The sequence below is a fragment of the Dendrobates tinctorius genome, unplaced genomic scaffold (genome assembly GCF_039654945.1).
Source record: "Dendrobates tinctorius isolate UK_male_01 unplaced genomic scaffold, ASM3965494v1 ptg000202l, whole genome shotgun sequence".
In the NCBI taxonomy this organism is placed as follows: Eukaryota; Metazoa; Chordata; class Amphibia; order Anura; family Dendrobatidae; genus Dendrobates; species Dendrobates tinctorius.
Window position 1 is genome coordinate 4,480,955 of NW_027361869.1, and position 19,937 is coordinate 4,500,891.

Consider the following 19,937-nt stretch of genomic DNA (forward strand, 5'->3'; position numbering starts at 1 on the left):
GTACTGAGGATTACACCCAGAATACAGGACAGGAGAAGTGGGGTACTGTGCAGTATATATATTCAGAATAATACAGGTACTGAGGATTACACCCAGAATACAGGACAGGAGAAGTGGGGTACTGTGCAGTATATATATTCAGAATAATACAGGTACTGAGGATTACACCCAGAATACAGGACAGGAGAAGTGGGGTACTGTGCAGTGTATATATACAGAATAATACAGGTACTGAGGATTACACCCAGAATACAGGACAGGAGAAGTGGGGTGCTGTGCAGTGTATATATTCAGAATAATACAGGTACTGAGGATTACACCCAGAATACAGGACAGGAGAAGTGGTACTGTGCAGTGTATATATACAGAATAATACAGGTACTGAGGATTACACCCAGAATACAGGACAGGAGAAGTGTGGTACTGTGCAGTGTATATATACAGAATAATACAGGTACTGAGGATTACACCCAGAATACAGGACAGGAGAAGTGTGGTACTGTGCAGTGTATATATACAGAATAATACAGGTACTGAGGATTACACCCAGAATACAGGACAGGAGAAGTGGGGTACTGTGCAGTATATATATTCAGAATAATACAGGTACTGAGGATTACACCCAGAATACAGGACAGGAGAAGTGGGGTGCTGTGCAGTGTATATATTCAGAATAATACAGGTACTGAGGATTACACCCAGAATACAGGACAGGAGAAGTGGTACTGTGCAGTGTATATATACAGAATAATACAGGTACTGAGGATTACACCCAGAATACAGGACAGGAGAAGTGTGGTACTGTGCAGTGTATATATACAGAATAATACAGGTACTGAGGATTACACCCAGAATACAGGACAGGAGAAGTGGTACTGTGCAGTGTATATATACAGAATAATACAAGTACTGAGGATTACACCCAGAATACAGGACAGGAGAAGTGGGGTACTGTGCAGTGTATATATTCAGAATAATACAAGTACTGAGGATTACACCCAGAATACAGGACAGGAGAAGTGGGGTACTGTGCAGTGTATATATACAGAATAATACAGGTACTGAGGATTACACCCAGAATACAGGACAGGAGAAGTGGGGTACTGTGCAGTGTATATATACAGAATAATACAGGTACTGAGGATTACACCCAGAATACAGGACAGGAGAAGTGGGGTACTGTGCAGTGTATATATTCAGAATAATACAGGTACTGAGGATTACACCCAGAATACAGGACAGGAGAAGTGGGGTACTGTGCAGTGTATATATACAGAATAATACAGGTACTGAGGATTACACCCAGAAAACAGGACAGGAGAAGTGGGGTACTGTGCAGTGTATATATACAGAATTATACAAGTACTGAGGATTATACCCAGAATACAGGACAGGAGAAGTGGTACTGTGCAGTGTATATATTCAGAATAATACAAGTACTGAGGATTACACCCAGAATACAGGACAGGAGAAGGGGGGTACTGTGCAGTGTATATATTCAGAATAATACAGGTACTGAGGATTACACAAAGAATACAGGACAGGAGAAGTGGGGTACTGTGCAGTGTATATATTCAGAATAATACAAGTACTGAGGATTACACCCAGAATACAGGACAGGAGAAGTGGGGTACTGTGCAGTGTATATATTCAGAATAATACAGGTACTAAGGATTACACCCAGAATACAGGACAGGAGAAGTGGGGTACTGTGCAGTGTATATATACAGAATAATACAGGTACTGAGGATTACACCCAGAATACAGGACAGGAGAAGTGGGGTGCTGTGCAGTGTATATATTCAGAATAATACAGGTACTGAGGATTACACCCAGAATACAGGACAGGAGAAGTGGGGTACTGTGCAGTGTATATATACAGAATAATACAGGTACTGAGGATTACACCCAGAATACAGGACAGGAGAAGTGTGGTACTGTGCAGTGTATATATACAGAATAATACAGGTACTGAGGATTACACCCAGAATACAGGACAGGAGAAGTGTGGTACTGTGCAGTGTATATATACAGAATAATACAGGTACTGAGGATTACACCCAGAATACAGGACAGGAGAAGTGTGGTACTGTGCAGTATATATATTCAGAATAATACAGGTACTGAGGATTACACCCAGAATACAGGACAGGAGAAGTGGGGTGCTGTGCAGTGTATATATTCAGAATAATACAGGTACTGAGGATTACACCCAGAATACAGGACAGGAGAAGTGGGGTGCTGTGCAGTGTATATATTCAGAATAATACAGGTACTGAGGATTACACCCAGAATACAGGACAGGAGAAGTGGTACTGTGCAGTGTATATATACAGAATAATACAGGTACTGAGGATTACACCCAGAATACAGGACAGGAGAAGTGGGGTGCTGTGCAGTGTATATATTCAGAATAATACAGGTACTGAGGATTACACCCAGAATACAGGACAGGAGAAGTGGTACTGTGCAGTGTATATATACAGAATAATACAGGTACTGAGGATTACACCCAGAATACAGGACAGGAGAAGTGGGGTGCTGTGCAGTGTATATATTCAGAATAATACAGGTACTGAGGATTACACCCAGAATACAGGACAGGAGAAGTGGGGTACTGTGCAATGTATATATTCAGAATAATACAGGTACTGAGGATTACACCCAGAATACAGGACAGGAGAAGTGGGGTGCTGTGCAGTGTATATATTCAGAATAATACAGGTACTGAGGATTACACCCAGAATACAGGACAGGAGAAGTGGGGTACTGTGCAGTGTATATATACAGAATAATACAGGTACTGAGGATTACACCCAGAATACAGGACAGGAGAAGTGGGGTACTGTGCAGTGTATATATACAGAATATTACAGGTACTGAGGATTACACCCAGAATACAGGACAGGAGAAGTGGGGTGCTGTGCAGTGTATATATTCAGAATAATACAGGTACTGAGGATTACACCCAGAATACAGGACAGGAGAAGTGGTACTGTGCAGTGTATATATACAGAATATTACAGGTACTGAGGATTACACCCAGAATACAGGACAAGAGAAGTGGGGTACTGTGCAGTGTATATATTCAGAATAATGCAGGTACTGAGGATTACACCCAGAATACAGGACAGGAGAAGTGGTACTGTGCAGTGTATATATTCAGAATAATACAGGTACTGAGGATTACACCCAGAATACAGGACAGGAGAAGTGGTACTGTGCAGTGTATATATTCAGAATAATACAGGTACTGAGGATTACACCCAGAATACAGGACAGGAGAAGTGGGGTACTGTGCAGTGTATATATACAGAATAATACAGGTACTGAAGATTACACCCAGAATACAGGACAGGAGAGGTGGGGTACTGTGCATTGTATAAATACAGAATAATACAGATACTGAGGATTACACCCAGAATACAGGACAGGAGAAGTGGGGTACTGTGCAGTGTATATATACAGAATAATACAGGTACTGAAGATTACACCCAGAATACAGGACAGGAGAAGTGGGGTACTGTGCATTGTATATATACAGAATAATACAGGTACTGAGGATTACACCCAGAATACAGGACAGGAGAAGTGGGGTACTGTGCAGTGTATATATACAGAATAATACAGGTACTGAAGATTACACCCAGAATACAGGACAGGAGAGGTGAGGTACTGTGCAGTGTATATATACAGAATAATACAGGTACTGAGGATTACACCCAGAATACAGGACAGGAGAAGTGGGGTACTGTACAGTGTATATATACAGAATAATACAGGTACTGAGGATTACACCCAGAATACAGGACAGGAGAAGTGGGGTACTGTGCAGTGTATATATACAGAATAATACAGGTACTGAAGATTACACCCAGAATACAGGACAGGAGAAGTGGGGTACTGTGCATTGTATAAATACAGAATAATACAGGTACTGAGGATTACACCCAGAATACAGGACAGGAGAAGTGGGGTACTGTACAGTGTATATATACAGAATAATACAGGTACTGAGGATTACACCCAGAATACAGGACAGGAGAAGAGGGGTACTGTGCAGTGTATATATACAGAATAATACAGGTACTGAGGATTACACCCAGAATAAAGGACAGGAGAAGTGTGGTACTATGCAGTGTATATATTCAGAATAATACAGGTACTGAGGATTACACCCAGAATACAGGACAGGAGAAGTGGTACTGTGCAGTGTATATATACAGAATGATACAGGTACTGAGGATTACACCCAGAATACAGGACAGGAGAAGTGGGGTACTGTGCAGTGTATATATACAGAATAATACAGGTACTGAGGATTACACCCAGAATACAGGACAGGAGAAGTGGGGTACTGTGCAGTGTATATATACAGAATAATACAGGTACTGAGGAATACACCCAGAATACAGGACAGGAAAAGTGGGGAACTGTGCATTGTATATATACAGAATAATACAGGTACTGAGGATTACACCCAGAATACAGGACAGGAAAAGTGGGGTACTGTGCAGTGTATATATACAGAATAATACAGGTACTGAGGATTACACCCAGAATACAGGACAGGAGAAGTGGGGTACTGTGCAGTGTATATATACAGAATAATACAGGTACTGAGGATTACACCCAGAATACAGGACAGGATAGGTGGGGTACTGTGCATTATATATATACAGAATAATACAGGTACTGAGGATTACACCCAGAATACAGGACAGGAGAAGTGAGGTACTGTGCAGTGTATATATACAGAATAATACAGGTACTGAGGATTACACCCAGAATACAGAACAGGAGAAGTGGGGTACTGTGCAGTGTATATATACAGAATAATACAGGTACTGAGGATTACACCCAGAATACAGGACAGGAGAAGTGGGGTACTGTGCAGTGTATATATACAGAATAATACAGGTACTGAGGATAACACCCAGAATACAGGACAGGAGAAGTGGGGTACTGTGCAGTGTATATATACAGAATAATACAGGTACTGAGGATAACACCCAGAATACAGGACAGGAGAAGTGGGGTACTGTGCAGTGTATATATACAGAATAATACAGGTACTGAGGAATACACCCAGAATACAGGACAGGAAAAGTGGGGTACTATGCAGTGTATATATACAGAATAATACAGGTACTGAGGATTACACCCAGAATACAGGACAGGAGAAGTGTGGCACTGTGCAGTGTATATATACAGAATAATACAGGTACTGAAGATTACACCCAGAATACAGGACAGGAGAAGTGTGGCACTGTGCAGTGTATATATACAGAATAATACAGGTACTGAGGATTACACCCAGAATACAGGACAGGAGAGGTGGGGTACTGTGCATTGTATATATACAGAATAATACAGGTACTGAAGATTACACCCAGAATACAGGACAGGAGAAGTGGGGTACTGTGCAGTGTATATATACAGAATAATACAGGTACTGAGGATTACACCCAGAATACAGGACAGGAGAAGTGGGGTACTGTGCAGTGTATATATACAGAATAATACAGGTACTGAGGATTACACCCAGAATACAGGACAGGAGAAGTGGGGTACTGTGCAGTGTATATATACAGAATAATACAGGTACTGAGGATTACACCCAGAATACAGGACAGGAGAGGTGGGGTACTGTGCAGTGTATATATACAGAATAATACAGGTACTGAGGATTACACCCAGAATACAGGACAGGAGAGGTGGGGTACTGTGCAGTGTATATATACAGAATAATACAGGTACTGAGGATAACACCCAGAATACAGGACAGGAGAAGTGGGGTACTGTGCAGTGTATATATACAGAATAATACAGGTACTGAGGATTACACCCAGAATACAGGACAGGAGAAGTGGGGTACTGTGCAGTGTATATATACAGAATAATACAGGTACTGAGGATAACACCCAGAATACAGGACAGGAGAAGTGGGGTACTGTGCAGTGTATATATACAGAATAATACAGGTACTGAGGATAACACCCAGAATACAGGACAGGAGAAGTGGGGTACTGTGCAGTGTATATATACAGAATAATACAGGTACTGAGGAATACACCCAGAATACAGGACAGGAAAAGTGGGGTACTATGCAGTGTATATATACAGAATAATACAGGTACTGAGGATTACACCCAGAATACAGGACAGGAGAAGTGTGGCACTGTGCAGTGTATATATACAGAATAATACAGGTACTGAAGATTACACCCAGAATACAGGACAGGAGAAGTGTGGCACTGTGCAGTGTATATATACAGAATAATACAGGTACTGAGGATTACACCCAGAATACAGGACAGGAGAGGTGGGGTACTGTGCATTGTATATATACAGAATAATACAGGTACTGAAGATTACACCCAGAATACAGGACAGGAGAGGTGGGGTACTGTGCATTGTATATATACAGAATAATACAGGTACTGAGGATTACACCCAGAATACAGAACAGGAGAAGTGGGGTACTGTGCAGTGTATATATACAGAATAATACAGGTACTGAGGATTACACCCAGAATACAGGACAGGAGAAGTGGGGTACTGTGCAGTGTATATATACAGAATAATACAGGTACTGAGGATTACACCCAGAATACAGGACAGGAGAGGTGGGGTACTGTGCAGTGTATATATACAGAATAATACAGGTACTGAGGATTACATCCAGAATACAGGACAGGAGAATTGGGGTACTGTGCAGTGTATATATACAGAAAAATACAGGTACTGAGGATTACACCCAGAATACAGGACAGGAGAGGTGGGGTACTGTGCTTTGTATATATACAGAATAATACAGGTACTGAGGATTACACCCAAAATACAGGACAGGAGAATTGGGGTACTGTGCAGTGTATATATACAGAAAAATACAGGTACTGAGGATTACACCCAGAATACAGGACAGGAGAGGTGGGGTACTGTGCATTGTATATATACAGAATAATACAGGTACTGAGGATTACACCCAGAATAAAGGACAGGAGAAGTGGGCTACTGTGCAGTGTATATATACAGAATAATACAGGAACTGAGGATTACACCCAGAATAAAGGACAGGAGAAGTGGGCTACTGTGCAGTGTATATATACAGAATAATACAGGTACTGAGGATTACACCCAGAATACAGGACAGGAGAAGTGGGGTACTGTGCAGTGTATATATACGGAATAATACAGGTACTGAGGATTACACCCAGAATAAAGGACAGGAGAAGTGGGCTACTGTGCAGTGTATATATACGGAATAATACAGGTACTGAGGATTACACCCAGAATACAGGACAGGAAAAGTGGGGTACTGTGCAGTGTATATATACAGAATAATACAGGTACTGAGGATTACACCCAGAATACAGGACAGGAGAAGTGGGGTACTGTGCAGTGTATATATACAGAATAATACAGGTACTGAGGATTACACCCAGAATACAGGACAGGATAGGTGGGGTACTGTGCATTATATATATACAGAATAATACAGGTACTGAGGATTACACCCAGAATACAGGACAGGAGAAGTGAGGTACTGTGCAGTGTATATATACAGAATAATACAGGTACTGAGGATTACACCCAGAATACAGAACAGGAGAAGTGGGGTACTGTGCAGTGTATATATACAGAATAATACAGGTACTGAGGATTACACCCAGAATACAGGACAGGAGAAGTGGGGTACTGTGCAGTGTATATATACAGAATAATACAGGTACTGAGGATAACACCCAGAATACAGGACAGGAGAAGTGGGGTACTGTGCAGTGTATATATACAGAATAATACAGGTACTGAGGATAACACCCAGAATACAGGACAGGAGAAGTGGGGTACTGTGCAGTGTATATATACAGAATAATACAGGTACTGAGGAATACACCCAGAATACAGGACAGGAAAAGTGGGGTACTATGCAGTGTATATATACAGAATAATACAGGTACTGAGGATTACACCCAGAATACAGGACAGGAGAAGTGTGGCACTGTGCAGTGTATATATACAGAATAATACAGGTACTGAAGATTACACCCAGAATACAGGACAGGAGAAGTGTGGCACTGTGCAGTGTATATATACAGAATAATACAGGTACTGAGGATTACACCCAGAATACAGGACAGGAGAGGTGGGGTACTGTGCATTGTATATATACAGAATAATACAGGTACTGAGGATAACACCCAGAATACAGGACAGGAGAAGTGGGGTACTGTGCAGTGTATATATACAGAATAATACAGGTACTGAAGATTACACCCAGAATACAGGACAGGAGAAGTGTGGCACTGTGCAGTGTATATATACAGAATAATACAGGTACTGAGGAATACACCCAGAATACAGGACAGGAAAAGTGGGGTACTATGCAGTGTATATATACAGAATAATACAGGTACTGAGGATTACACCCAGAATACAGGACAGGAGAAGTGTGGCACTGTGCAGTGTATATATACAGAATAATACAGGTACTGAAGATTACACCCAGAATACAGGACAGGAGAAGTGTGGCACTGTGCAGTGTATATATACAGAATAATACAGGTACTGAAGATTACACCCAGAATACAGGACAGGAGAGGTGGGGTACTGTGCATTGTATATATACAGAATAATACAGGTACTGAGGATTACACCCAGAATACAGAACAGGAGAAGTGGGGTACTGTGCAGTGTATATATACAGAATAATACAGGTACTGAGGATTACACCCAGAATACAGGACAGGAGAAGTGGGGTACTGTGCAGTGTATATATACAGAATAATACAGGTACTGAGGATTACACCCAGAATACAGGACAGGAGAAGTGGGGTACTGTGCAGTGTATATATACAGAATAATACAGGTCCTGAGGATTACACCCAGAATACAGGACAGGAGAGGTGGGGTACTGTGCAGTGTATATATACAGAATAATACAGGTACTGAGGATTACACCCAGAATAAAGGACAGGAGAAGTGTGGTACTGTGCAGTGTATATATACAGAATAATACAGGTACTGAGGATTACACCCAGAATACAGGACAGGAGAATTGGGGTACTGTGCAGTGTATATATACAGAAAAATACAGGTACTGAGGATTACACCCAGAATACAGGACAGGAGAGGTGGGGTACTGTGCTTTGTATATATACAGAATAATACAGGTACTGAGGATTACACCCAAAATACAGGACAGGAGAATTGGGGTACTGTGCAGTGTATATATACAGAAAAATACAGGTACTGAGGATTACACCCAGAATACAGGACAGGAGAGGTGGGGTACTGTGCATTGTATATATACAGAATAATACAGGTACTGAGGATTACACCCAGAATAAAGGACAGGAGAAGTGGGCTACTGTGCAGTGTATATATACAGAATAATACAGGAACTGAGGATTACACCCAGAATAAAGGACAGGAGAAGTGGGCTACTGTGCAGTGTATATATACAGAATAATACAGGTACTGAGGATTACACCCAGAATACAGGACAGGAGAAGTGGGGTACTGTGCAGTGTATATATACGGAATAATACAGGTACTGAGGATTACACCCAGAATAAAGGACAGGAGAAGTGGTACTGTGCAGTGTATATATTCAGAATAATACAGGTACTGAGGATTACACCCAGAATACAGGACAGGAGAAGTGGGGTACTGTGCAGTGTATATATACGGAATAATACAGGTACTGAGGATTACACCCAGAATAAAGGACAGGAGAAGTGGTACTGTGCAGTGTATATATTCAGAATAATACAGGTACTGAGGATTACACCCAGAATACAGGACAGGAGAAGTGGGGTACTGTGCAGTGTATATATACGGAATAATACAGGTACTGAGGATTACACCCAGAATACAGGACAGGAGAAGTGGGGTACTGTGCAGTGTATATATACAGAATAATACAGGTACTGAGGATTACACCCAGAATACAGGACAGGAGAAGTGGGGTACTGTGCAGTGTATATATACAGAATAATACAGGTACTGAGGATTACACCCAGAATACAGGACAGGAGAAGTGGGCTACTGTGCAGTGTATATATACAGAATAATACAGGAACTGAGGATTACACCCAGAATAAAGGACAGGAGAAGTGGGCTACTGTGCAGTGTATATATACGGAATAATACAGGTACTGAGGATTACACCCAGAATACAGGACAGGAGAAGTGGGGTACTGTGCAGTGTATATATACAGAATAATACAGGTACTGAGGATTACACCCAGAATACAGGACAGGAGAAGTGGGGTACTGTGCAGTGTATATATACAGAATAATACAGGTACTGAGGATTACACCCAGAATACAGGACAGGAGAGGTGGGGTACTGTGCATTGTATATATACAGAATGATACAGGTACTGAGGATTACACCCAGAATACAGGACAGGAGAAGTGGGGTACTGTGCAGTGTATATATACAGAATAATACAGGTACTGAAGATTATACCCAGAATACAGGACAGGAGAGGTGGGGTACTGTGCATTGTATAAATACAGAATAATACAGGTACTGATGATTACACCCAGAATACAGGACAGGAGAAGTGGGGTACTGTGCAGTGTATATATACAGAATAATACAGGTACTGAGGATTACACGCAGAATACAGGACAGGAGAAGTGGTACTGTGCAGTGTATATAAACAGAATGATACAGGTACTGAAGATTACACCCAGAATACAGGACAGGAGAAGTGGGGTACTGTGCATTGTATATATACAGAATAATACAGGTACTGAGGATTACACCCAGAATACAGGACACGAGAAGTGGGGTACTGTGCAGTGTATATATACAGAATAATACAGGTACTGAAGATTACACCCAGAATACAGGACAGGAGAGGTGAGGTACTGTGCATTGTATAAATACAGAATAATACAGGTACTGAGGATTACACCCAGAATACAGGACAGGAGAAGTGGGGTACTGTGCAGTGTATATATACAGAATAATACAGGTACTGAGGATTACACCCAGAATACAGGACAGGAGAAGAGGGGTACTGTGCAGTGTATATATTCAGAATAATACAGGTACTGAGGATTACACCCAGAATACAGGACAGAAGAAGTGGGGTACTGTGCAGTGTATATATACAGAATAATACAGATGCTGAGGATTACACCCAGAATACAGGACAGGAGAAGGGGGGTACTGTGCAGTGTATATATACAGAATAATACAGGTACTGAGGATTACACCCAGAATACATGACAGGAGAAGTGGGGTACTGTGCAGTGTATATATTCAGAATAATACAGGTACTGAGGATTACACCCAGAATACATGACAGGAGAAGTGGGGTACTGTGCAGTGTATATATACAGAATAATACAGGTACTGAGGATTACACCCAGAATACAGGACAGGAGAAGTGGGGTACTGTGCAGTGTATATATACAGAATAATACAGGTACTGAGGATTACACCCTGAATACAGGACAGGAGAAGTGGGGTACTGTGCAGTGTATATATACAGAATAATACAGGTACTGAGGATTACACCCAGAATACAGGACAGGAGAAGTGGGGTACTGTGCAGTGTATATATACAGAATAATACAGGTACTGAGGATTACACCCAGAATACAGGACAGGAGAAGTGGGGTACTGTGCAGTGTATATATACAGAATAATACAGGTACTGAGGATTACACCCAGAATACAGAACAGGAGAGGTGGGGTACTGTGCAGTGTATATATACAGAATAATACAGGTACTGAGGATTACACCCAGAATAAAGGACAGGAGAAGTGTGGTACTGTGCAGTGTATATATACAGAATAATACAGGTACTGAGGATTACACCCAGAATACAGGACAGGAGAATTGGGGTACTGTGCAGTGTATATATACAGAAAAATACAGGTACTGAGGATTACACCCAGAATACAGGACAGGAGAGGTGGGGTACTGTGCTTTGTATATATACAGAATAATACAGGTACTGAGGATTACACCCAAAATACAGGACAGGAGAATTGGGGTACTGTGCAGTGTATATATACAGAAAAATACAGGTACTGAGGATTACACCCAGAATACAGGACAGGAGAGGTGGGGTACTGTGCATTGTATATATACAGAATAATACAGGTACTGAGGATTACACCCAGAATAAAGGACAGGAGAAGTGGGCTACTGTGCAGTGTATATATACAGAATAATACAGGAACTGAGGATTACACCCAGAATAAAGGACAGGAGAAGTGGGCTACTGTGCAGTGTATATATACAGAATAATACAGGTACTGAGGATTACACCCAGAATACAGGACAGGAGAAGTGGGGTACTGTGCAGTGTATATATACGGAATAATACAGGTACTGAGGATTACACCCAGAATAAAGGACAGGAGAAGTGGGCTACTGTGCAGTGTATATATACGGAATAATACAGGTACTGAGGATTACACCCAGAATACAGGACAGGAGAAGTGGGGTACTGTGCAGTGTATATATACAGAATAATACAGGTACTGAGGATTACACCCAGAATACAGGACAGGAGAAGTGGGGTACTGTGCAGTGTATATATACAGAATAATACAGGTACTGAGGATTACACCCAGAATACAGGACAGGAGAAGTGGGCTACTGTGCAGTGTATATATACAGAATAATACAGGAACTGAGGATTACACCCAGAATAAAGGACAGGAGAAGTGGGCTACTGTGCAGTGTATATATACGGAATAATACAGGTACTGAGGATTACACCCAGAATACAGGACAGGAGAAGTGGGGTACTGTGCAGTGTATATATACAGAATAATACAGGTACTGAGGATTACACCCAGAATACAGGACAGGAGAAGTGGGGTACTGTGCAGTGTATATATACAGAATAATACAGGTACTGAGGATTACACCCAGAATACAGGACAGGAGAGGTGGGGTACTGTGCATTGTATATATACAGAATGATACAGGTACTGAGGATTACACCCAGAATACAGGACAGGAGAAGTGGGGTACTGTGCAGTGTATATATACAGAATAATACAGGTACTGAAGATTATACCCAGAATACAGGACAGGAGAGGTGGGGTACTGTGCATTGTATAAATACAGAATAATACAGGTACTGAGGATTACACCCAGAATACAGGACAGGAGAAGTGGGGTACTGTGCAGTGTATATATACAGAATAATACAGGTACTGAGGATTACACGCAGAATACAGGACAGGAGAAGTGGTACTGTGCAGTGTATATAAACAGAATGATACAGGTACTGAAGATTACACCCAGAATACAGGACAGGAGAAGTGGGGTACTGTGCATTGTATATATACAGAATAATACAGGTACTGAGGATTACACCCAGAATACAGGACACGAGAAGTGGGGTACTGTGCAGTGTATATATACAGAATAATACAGGTACTGAAGATTACACCCAGAATACAGGACAGGAGAGGTGAGGTACTGTGCATTGTATAAATACAGAATAATACAGGTACTGAGGATTACACCCAGAATACAGGACAGGAGAAGTGGGGTACTGTGCAGTGTATATATACAGAATAATACAGGTACTGAGGATTACACCCAGAATACAGGACAGGAGAAGAGGGGTACTGTGCAGTGTATATATACAGAATAATACAGGTACTGAGGATTACACCCAGAATACAGGACAGAAGAAGTGGGGTACTGTGCAGTGTATATATACAGAATAATACAGATGCTGAGGATTACACCCAGAATACAGGACAGGAGAAGGGGGGTACTGTGCAGTGTATATATACAGAATAATACAGGTACTGAGGATTACACCCAGAATACAGGACAGGAGAAGTGGGGTACTGTGCAGTGTATATATTCAGAATAATACAGGTACTGAGGATTACACCCAGAATACATGACAGGAGAAGTGGGGTACTGTGCAGTGTATATATACAGAATAATACAGGTACTGAGGATTACACCCAGAATACAGGACAGGAGAAGTGGGGTACTGTGCAGTGTATATATACAGAATAATACAGGTACTGAGGATTACACCCTGAATACAGGACAGGAGAAGTGGGGTACTGTGCAGTGTATATATACAGAATAATACAGGTACTGAGGATTACACCCAGAATACAGGACAGGAGAAGTGGGGTACTGTGCAGTGTATATATACAGAATAATACAGGTACTGAGGATTACACCCTGAATACAGGACAGGAGAAGTGGGGTACTGTGCAGTGTATATATACAGAATAATACAGGTACTGAGGATTACACCCAGAATACAGGACAGGAGAAGTGGGGTACTGTGCAGTGTATATATACAGAATAATACAGGTACTGAGGATTACACCCTGAATACAGGACAGGAGAAGGGGGGTACTGTGCAGTGTATATATACAGAATAATACAGGTACTGAGGATTACACCCAGAATACAGGACAGGAGAAGTGGGGTACTGTGCAGTGTATATATACAGAATAATACAGGTACTGAGGATTACACCCTGAATACAGGACAGAAGAAGTGGGGTACTGTGCAGTGTATATATACAGAATAATACAGGTACTGAGGATTACACCCAGAATACAGGACAGAAGAAGTGGGGTACTGTGCAGTGTATATATACAGAATAATACAGATGCTGAGGATTACACCCAGAATACAGGACAGGAGAAGGGGGGTACTGTGCAGTGTATATATACAGAATAATACAGGTACTGAGGATTACACCCAGAATACAGGACAGGAGAAGTGGGGTACTGTGCAGTGCATATATACAGAATAATACAGGTACTGAGGATTACACCCAGAATACAGGACAGGAGAAGTGTGGTACTGTGCAGTGTATATATTCAGAATAATACAGGTACTGAGGATTACACTCAGAATACAGGACAGGAGAAGTGTGGTACTGTGCAGTGTATATATTCAGAATAATACAGGTACTGAGGATTACACCCAGAATACAGGACAGGAGAGGTGGGGTACTGTGCAGTGTATATATACAGAATAATACAGGTACTGAGGATTACACCCAGAATACAGGACAGGAGAAGTGTGGTACTGTGCAGTGTATATATACAGAATAATACAGGTACTGAGGATTACACCCAGAATACAGGACAGGAGAAGTGGGGTACTGTGCAGTGTATATATTCAGAATAATACAGGTAGTGAGGATTACACTCAGAATACAAGACAGAAGAAGTGGGGTACTGTGCAGTGTATATATTCATAATAATACAGGTACTGAGGATTACACCCAGAATACAGGACAGGAGAAGTGGTACTGTGCAGTGTATATATACAGAATAATACAGGTACTGAGGATTACACTCAGAATACAGGACAGGAGAAGTGGTACTGTGCAGTGTATATATTCAGAATAATACAGGTACTGAGGATTACACTCAGAATACAAGACAGAAGAAGTGGGGTACTGTGCAGTGTATATATTCAGAATAATACAGGTACTGAGGATTACACTCAGAATACAAGACAGAAGAAGTGGGGTACTGTGCAGTGTATATATTCAGAATAATACAGATGCTGAGGATTACACCCAGTATATAGGACAGAAGAAGTGGGGTACTGTGCAGTGTATATATACAGAATAATACAGATGCTGAGGATTACACCCTGAATACAGGACAGGAGAAGTGGGGTACTGTGCAGTGTATATATACAGAATAATACAGGTACTGTGGATTACACCCAGAATACAGGACAGGAGAAGTGGTACTGTTCAGTATATATATACAGAATAATACAGATACTGAGGATTACACCCAGAATACAGGACAGGAGAGGTGGTACTGTGCAGTGTATATATTCAGAATGATACAGGTACTGTGGATTACACCCAGAATACAGGACAGGAGAAGTGGTACTGTTCAGTGTATATATACAGAATAATACAGATACTGAGGATTACACCCAGAATACAGGACAGGAGAAGTGGGGTACTGTGCAGTGTATATATACAGAATAATACAGGTACTGAGGGTTACACCCAGAATACAGGACAGAAGAAGTGGGGTACTGTGCAGTGTATATATTCAGAATAATACAGGTACTGAGGATTACACCCAGAATACAGGACAGGAGAAGTGGGGTACTGTGCAGTGTATATATACAGAATAATACAGGTACTGAGGATTACACCCAGAATACAGGACAGGAGAAGTGGGGTACTGTGCATTGTATATATACAGAATAATACAGATACTGAGGATTACACAAAGAATACAGGACAGAAGAAGTGGGGTACTGTGCAGTGTATATATACAGAATAATACAGATACTGAGGATTACACCCAGAATACAGTACAGGAGAAGTGGGGTACTGTACAGTGTATATATACAGAATAATACAGATACTGAGGATTACACAAAGAATACAGGACAGGAGAAGTGGTGTACTGTGCAGTGTATATATATAGAATAATACAGGTACTGAGGATTACACCCAGAATACAGGACAGGAGAAGTGGTACTGTGCAGTGTATATATACAGAATAATACAAGTACTGAGGATTATACACAGAATACAGGACAGGAGAAGTGGGGTACTGTACAGTGTATATATACAGAATAATACAGGTACTGAGGATTACACCCAGAATACAGGACAGGAGAAGTGGGGTACTGTACAGTGTATATATAGAATAATACAGGTACTGAGGATTACACCCAGAATACAGGACAGGAGAAGTGGTACTGTGCAGTGTATATATACAGAATAATACAAGTACTGAGGATTATACACAGAATACAGGACAGGAGAAGTGGGGTACTGTACAGTGTATATATACAGAATAATACAGGTACTGAGGATTACACCCAAAATACAGGACAGGAGAAGTGGGGTACTGTGCAGTGTATATATAGAATAATACAGGTACTGAGGATTACACCCAGAATACAGGACAGTAGAAGTGGGGTACTGTACAGTGTATATATACAGAATAATACAGGTACTGAGGATTACACCCAGAATACAGGACAGGAGAAGTGGTGTACTGTGCAGTGTATATATACAGAATAATACAGGTACTGAGGATTACACCCAGAATACAGGACAGGAGAAGTGGGGTACTGTACAGTGTATATATACAGAATAATACAGATACTGAGGATTACACAAAGAATACAGGACAGGAGAAGTGGTGTACTGTGCAGTGTATATATACAGAATAATACAGGTACTGAGGATTACACCCAGAATACAGGACAGGAGAAGTGGGGTACTGTGCAGTGTATATATACAGAATAATACAAGTACTGAGGATTATACAAAGAATACAGGACAGGAGAAGTGGGGTACTGTGCAGTGTATATATATAGAATAATACAGGTACTGAGGATTACACCCAGAATACAGGACAGGAGAAGTGGGGTACTGTACAGTGTATATATACAGAATAATACAGATACTGAGGATTACACAAAGAATACAGGACAGGAGAAGTGGGGTACTGTGCAGTGTATATATATAGAATAATACAGGTACTGAGGATTACACCCAGAATACAGGACAGGAGAAGTGGGGTACTGTGCAGTGTATATATACAGAATAATACAAGTACTGAGGATTATACAAAGAATACAGGACAGGAGAAGTGGTACTGTGCAGTGTATATATACAGAATAATACAGGTACTGAGGATTACACCCAGAATACAGGACAGGAGAAGTGGTACTGTGCAGTGTATATATACAGAATAATAGAAGTGCTGAGGATTACACCCAGAATACAGAACAGATGAAGTGGGGTACTGTGCATTGTATATATACAGAATAATACAGGTACTGAGGATTATACCCATAATACAGGACAGGAGAAGTGGGGCACTGTGCAGTGTATATATTCAGAATGATACAGGTACTGAGGATTACACCCAGAATACAGGACAGGAGAAGTGGGTTACTGTGCAGTGTATATATACAGAATAATACAGGTACTGAGGATTACACCCAGAATACAGGACAGGAGAAGTGGGGTACTGTGCAGTGTATATATACAGAATAATACAGATACTGAGGATTACACCCAGAATACAGGACAGAAGAAGTGGGGTACTGTGCAGTGTATATATACAGAATAATACAGGTACTGAGGATTACACCCAGAATACAGGACAGGAGAAGTGGGGTACTGTGCAGTGTATATATACAGAATAATACAGGTACTGAGGATTACACCCAGAATACAGGACAGGAGAAGTGGGGTACTGTGCAGTGTATATATACAGAATAATACAGATACTGAGGATTACACAAAGAATACAGGACAGGAGAAGTGGGGTACTGTGCAGTGTATATATACAGAATAATACAGGTACTGAGGATTACACCCAGAATACAGGACAGGAGAAGTGGGGTACTGTGCAGTGTATATATACAGAATAATACAGGTACTGAGGATTACACCCAGAATACAGGACAGGAGAAGTGTGGTACTGTGCAGTGTATATATACAGAATAATACAGGTACTGAGGATTACACCCAGAATACAGGACAGGAGAAGTGGGGTACTGTGCAGTGTATATATACAGAATAATACAGGTACTGAGGATTACACCCAGAATACAGGACAGGAGAAGTGGGGTACTGTGCAGTGTATATATACAGAATAATACAGATACTGAGGATTACACAAAGAATACAGGACAGGAGAAGTGGTATACTGTGCAGTGTATATATATAGAATAATACAGGTACTGAGGATTACACCCAGAATACAGGACAGGAGAAGTGGTACTGTGCAGTGTATATATACAGAATAATACAGGTACTGAGGATTACACCCAGAATACAGGACAGGAGAAGTGGGGTACTGTGCAGTGTATATATACAGAATAATACAAGTACTGAGGATTATACACAGAATACAGGACAGGAGAAGTGATACTGTGCAGTGTATATATACAGAATAATACAAGTACTGAGGATTACACCCAGAATACAGGACAGGAGAAGTGGGGTACTGTACAGTGTATATATACAGAATAATACAGGTACTGAGGATTACACCCAGAATACAGGACAGGAGAAGTGGGGAACTGTACAGTGTATATATACAGAATAATACAGGTACTGAGGATTACACCCAGAATACAGGACAGGAGAAGTGGGGTACTGTGCAGTGTATATATATAGAATAATACAGGTACTGAGGATTACACCCAGAATACAGGACAGGAGAAGTGGGGTACTGTGCAGTGTATATATACAGAATAATACAGGTACTGAGGATTACACCCAGAATACAGGACAGGAGAAGTGGGGTACTGTACAGTGTATATATACAGAATAATACAGATACTGAGGATTACACAAAGAATACAGGACAGGAGAAGTGGTGTACTGTGCAGTGTATATATATAGAATAATACAGGTACTGAGGATTACACCCAGAAAACAGGACAGGAGAAGTGGTACTGTGCAGTGTATATATACAGAATAATACAGGTACTGAGGATTACACCCAGAATACAGGACAGGAGAAGTGGGGTACTGTGCAGTGTATATATACAGAATAATACAGGTACTGAGGATTACACCCAGAATACAGGACAGGAGAAGTGGGGTACTGTGCAGTGTATATATACAGAATAATACAGGTACTGAGGATTACACCCAGAATACAGGACAGGAGAAGTGGTGTACTGTGCAGTGTATATATATAGAATAATACAGGTACTGAGGATTACACCCAGAATACAGGACAGGAGAAGTGGGGAACTGTACAGTGTATATATATAGAATAATACAGGTACTGAGGATTACACCCAGAAAACAGGACAGGAGAAGTGGTGTACTGTGCAGTGTATATATATAGAATAATACAGGTACTGAGGATTACACAAAGAATACAGGACAGGAGAAGTGGTGTACTGTGCAGTGTATATATATAGAATAATACAGGTACT

General features: G+C 41.1%; 1 protein-coding gene and 1 long non-coding RNA gene across 20 annotated transcripts in view; both read left to right on the top strand.

Moving 5' to 3' along the window:
- The window catches only part of LOC141057112 (uncharacterized), a 401,445-nt gene that overhangs the window by 49,412 nt on the left and 332,096 nt on the right, over positions 1-19,937 (top strand). The gene's annotated exons all lie outside the window — the stretch shown is intronic.
- Positions 1-19,937, top strand: part of LOC141057113 (uncharacterized) — a 40,952-nt gene that overhangs the window by 8,691 nt on the left and 12,324 nt on the right. Inside the window, exons 3-4 of one of the 19 annotated variants that reach the window (XR_012221990.1) lie at positions 1-17,660; positions 18,723-19,937. The exon at positions 18,723-19,937 is cut by the window's right edge and continues 9,289 nt beyond it. This is a non-coding gene — a long non-coding RNA (uncharacterized lncRNA). The other 18 variants (XR_012221984.1, XR_012221979.1, XR_012221981.1 and 15 more) reach the window with 18 other exon arrangements.